Below are 5291 nucleotides of genomic sequence, written 5' to 3'. Positions count from 1 at the left end.
AGTTCCAAAACGGATATAGGCATCAACTTTATGAATATTATATTTTTCCACACTTGAATAGCATTGACCGAATTTGTTTATCTTGTTACCCAGTCGCCATTTTCAATGGTATGGCTGGAAATTAGTGAAGATTGCTATCTCTCCGCACCTCGCTATGCAAAACATGTACATGTGCAAACAACTAATGACATGAAGTTTCATAATAATTTTGTACACAACATAGCCATCTTTTGTGTGTATTCCATAAATTTAATTGACCATAGTTTGTCATTTTTTTGTCTTTGGTTTGGTATTTTCGAATGTTTTAAATTAATCAATGGGTATTCATGAGTTTATAGACAGTAAACAAACGGTATGCCGTAGTTTTATAAATTGCAGTTAGTTAAACATCATATTAAGCATACACAAGAAAAACTTTGTGTTATATGTCTCTATGATTCGTGCAAAACAATGTTCAACCGAGTAACTTTTTATCGTTGGTGATCAAATTTGCCCCCCCCCCCCGCGCAAAAAAAAAAAACAAAAACAAAAACAAAAATAAAACCCAAAAAAAACATCAAAAACAACGATCAGCTACTTGTTTTTGTTTTTTTTTTTTGGTTTTTTTTCTGAAAATGGTACTGAATCAATTACCTTTGATCTTCCAATACATATATATGTTGTGGTTTCTTTTTTGCCCCCCCCCAAGATGTCTTGAAGTCTGTTTGGTCATTTAACCATTTTTTAATTTTATTTAACAATTTTGTTATTGTATTATTTGTGTTTGGTCCACTAAAGTTGGTCAACATTAATCTTCAGAAAATAGTAAATACTCATTTTTAAATTGCGCCCCTTTTAAAATATTTTTTATCACCAGACAGGGATATACATCGCCTATACGCCTTTTGCATAAAGCGTGTTGGTCATGTGTGGTTATCACAGAGGCACAAGTTACAAATATCATTTTATTAATGAAAAAAAGTAACAAAAAGAAATTGTTTTTACAGAGGGAAATTAAATCACTTTGTAATGGATATTAAGAACGACATAATATATTATGTATTACCGAAGTTTATTAAAGTTGTATTTTGTACACTAGTAATTTACAATGTAGAAAATCTTTTCTTGTAGTAGCTTTGCTGGTGTTTCTGCTGAATATGTATACCTTCATCATTTGATTGCATTTGTTTGCAAAAAATGGCTTTATTCTCCAGATCCAGATACAGTACTGTTTTTTTTTCGTTTTACTATCAGCATTCAAGCAATATTTTGAGTTACTAGTATCTCCTAGAATGGTTTGAGAAACATTTCGATATTCAGACAATTTTTCTTCCGAGCGGCCGTCTGAACTAGATGGACACGGAGTAAGGTAAATATTACTACTATCTGTAGCTGGAGTATACAATTCTTTTTTAAAACAAGATTTTGGGATATAGTTTATAGAATTGGGTATATGGTCCAAATCATCATCTTTTATTTTCTCATATTCATTTGTTTCGAGTACCCCTGAACATTGATCTGGTTCTTTTCGGATGTTTTTGTAACATAGGTTCTTTTGTCTGACTACGAGAACAACTACTGTTACTATTACAAGGAAATACACAACAGCTGGTGTTAAGATGGATATTAATATCATATTTGAAAACAAATTCTCGTTTATCTTCCCTACAATAAGTATAAAGCATTTTAATCCAGATTTTGTATTAACAAAACACTTAGCAATCATATATTTCAGTGTTAAAAAGAGAACTGAATTGAGTTTAAAAGCGTTTTCGTTTATTCCGATTTTTTTTTTTCAATATTTTTTCGAACTTCCAATAATAATTTCATAATATAACATATATAATCTTCCATCTGGGCATTCAGAATAGTCGAATAGTCATAAAAACAGTCCCATGTAAATGCATTACTAAAGCAACAATAGTTTTTGTACCTCTTCTAACCTACACATATACCTTTCGCTAATGTACCTCCTGTTACTTTTGGAGCTATTACAGTTGTAGTGTTAATAGGATTTAGGTTGACTCTAGTCGAAAAGTGAGTATTACCACTGCCTGTAAATAGCAATGAAGGGGAAAGATTAAGATGAAAATAAAACTAGCCGATAGGACCTTCTATATTAACAGAGAATTACAAGTAATTTGTGTCTTTTATTTTGTTTTAGTTAAAAAGGAGTTTATCCAAGCTTACATCGTCATCATCATTATTATTTTAATTTTTAGTTTGTAGCTTTTTTAATGCAAACTAGAAAATCTTTATCTTTTTAAATTTCAATTTGTGTTTACTCCAAGAAAAGCCCTGGATAGCCAAGGCAAAGACACAGTATTTTACGAGTGAGAGTGATCACAGGAACCAGGATTCTAGAGGATCAAACTAATGATGCATCTCACAACAAGTCAATATTATACAAACGTCTCAGAATTCGCTACACTGCTCCATCGGATCAAATCAATACTGGGTAAATAACGTAAACTTATTGAATGGTCTGCAAAATTCCCAACGATGTTAGAACGTTCCCTCCGCGGGACTCGAACTCGTACCGCTGTGACATCTATAGCTACACCATTTGCCCTAGACCACTCGGCCAACTAGGCTATATAAGCTTTCGCTGGCCGGGTCATTCCTCCTCGTAGGATTAATCTAGGGATGTAACTTAGTACACGATGTATGGTAGTACGGGACAATTCATTTTTAGGTGTTATTATGTAGGATAGTGAATCAAATTAATGATGCATGTCACAACAAATAAATATTATACAACATCTCAGAATGTCTCCTAGCTGGCCGAGTGGTCTACGGCGCTGGACTTCGTGCATGCGGTGATGCCATAGATGTCACAGCGGTACAAGTTCGAGCCCCGCGGAGGGAACGACCAAAAATTTGCAGCGCAAATTTGACAGTTCTAACATCGTTGGGAATTTTTCAGACCTATCTATACGTTTACATATCTTCCCTGTATCAATTTGATCCGATGGAGCAGTGTAGCAAATAGAGTTGTGACATTCTGAGACGTTGTATATATACACTGTTCCATCGGATCAAATTGATACAGGGAAGATATGTAAACGTATAGATAGGTCTGAAAAATTCCGAACGATGTTAGAACTGTCAAATTTCACGTGAAAACAAATAGTATAAAACATGATATTGCATAAATAAAAGAGACTGGGCGAAATTATAATTAGTATTAGTTTTAACTCAATCTTTCCTGTTATAACAGATATTGTCCCGGCAGAAGAAAAAGGGGAAAGGGGTATGGAAATCATTGATTCTGAAGTTCAATGTGATGAACCTGAAATTAAAGGAAAAAATAAAACCTAGAAGCATAAATTACCGAACAAAACTTTCGTAGCAATGGATGCAATATGGTTAGATACAGCATTTAATTAAACATCTTAAAAAAACATTTATTTTTTATGAATAAATTTAACGGATTTGCTGTCTTTTGATTGGTCAAAAGTTTTTACTTTTTTTTTCAATGTTGTCAATTTTTATGGCGACAGGTCCAAATTTGCCAGAACTACTTTTGTATTGTTCCAAAAATTCTAAAACTTCATTCATTCTCAACAATACGATTAGAATTAAAAAAAGTTTTGTACCATTATTTGTTGCTTTCCAATCATTTAAGGATAATACCCAATCGTACAAAACTCCTGACCTATACCCACGACCCTCCCGACTTCCTATCGTCTGATTTAGTACCAGTAAAACAAAGATTGAAAAGGCGCCGGTTTTCGACATAGGTGGGGTGAACATTTGGTTGAAATGGAGACAGACGACTCATACATTGAAGAAGATTTCTTAGGATGGCTCTTCAAAGATGAGATTCAAAATGTTTAAGTGGTGGAGGTAAACTTTCGTGATATTGCTCCAGAAAATCCTGAATTGGCAACACAACTAGAGGCGAAGGCCCTACAGCAGATTCAGTTAACACCCCAGCTAGAAACACTGCATCCACTGGCACCGCAGATTCCGTTAGCACCCAAGCCGACTGAAATTGAAAACCTACAGTTTCTGCACCTTAAAATGAAAAGAAACAATTTAAAACTGTTACTCCAGAAGAGCTGAAAGAACTTCAAGACAGTCGACAAGCTAAATCTACAAAACAAAGCACAAAGTGGGGAGTCACAGTTTTCCTAGGTAAATACAAACTTATCCAAACTCAGGAAACTCTATTTATAATGTTGCCATACTCCATAAGTGAGGAAAAATATATAAATGCAGGTTAGGATTTGAACTTGAAACCTGGATCAGGTTATGGATTTCGAAACTGTTTCAACAGAAGAATTGAACAAAGTGTTGGCTAAATTTTTCGCCGATGCATCCCAAAATTTTCCGAAAAAAGATGCAAAGAAATATCAGCTGCCAAGTCCAACGAACGCCACAAAAACTCAATGAAAAAACATTCGAACCGCAATAAACCGACACATCAATGATTTAGAAAGGGATATTGACATCATTCGCGATATTGACGGAAAATTGAAAAGAACTTCGAAAAGGGTCTATCTCGTCCTACAAAACATAAACCAGATTATTACAATGAACGACTTGGAAAAGATGATTAATTCTTTACTGTACTCATCTGACGTAGAGCCAATTATCCTTAGATTCCGTGTTTGGTATAATATTACCATGCATTTGGTCACCCTTGGAATTGAATCTCACGAACAAGTCCAGTTGAATTCGTTTGAATTCCACTTTGATGAATATGACTTCGCCTGTTTGTCACAAGAAAATAAACAGAAAGACTCCAAATACACTCCAAATGACAAGCGAATGTACATTGTATCCGTGTGAAAGTGATCACTGCCCAGTTGATTTATTGAAATTATTGATTTCAAAACACCCATCCGGATGCAAATTCACTTTTGAACCAAATCAACAAAGATGTAATGTGGTCAAAATCTCCGCAAGATTTACATCTATTGTACACGAACTTGTAAAATCTTACCACGTCAGTAGATTCAAGCCAGATGTGTAGAAAAATACATACTATAGTGTAATGTACACAGCTCATTGTCTCCATTCAACAGCGATTCAAGGAATGAGTGACACTGGCCTCGAAATCAAGCATACTATATATAAATAACTTGTCATTTCCCCGCAAGTCCATACCATGCATAATGCATAGTCCTAGTGATTCAGATCTATAATGTAAAGTGTCGTAACAATGTGTCGCAATTTTTTCTTTCCAAATCAATTTTAAGAATTTACAGGAGAAAAAAATAATCCAAAGAATTACAGTAAGGTCCCCCCCCCTGTGGGGAAAGACCTTAAAAAGAAAAAAAGGAAATAAAGAAATTATCTGATAA

The 5291-nt window shown here is 34.3% G+C and overlaps 1 pseudogene; it reads left to right on the top strand.

Moving 5' to 3' along the window:
* The first annotated feature begins 3691 nt into the window (after positions 1–3691).
* LOC148605273 (uncharacterized) lies at positions 3692–5068 on the top strand (annotated as a pseudogene).
* Positions 5069–5291: the final 223 nt, after the last annotated feature.

The sequence above is a fragment of the Perna viridis genome, chromosome 10 (assembly GCF_037379345.1).
Source record: "Perna viridis isolate PV_CMFRI_1.1 ecotype Kerala chromosome 10, ASM3737934v1, whole genome shotgun sequence".
Taxonomy (NCBI): Eukaryota; Metazoa; Mollusca; class Bivalvia; order Mytilida; family Mytilidae; genus Perna; species Perna viridis.
Note: the sequence above shows the minus strand (reverse complement) of the source record. Positions and strands in the feature narration are given on the sequence as shown.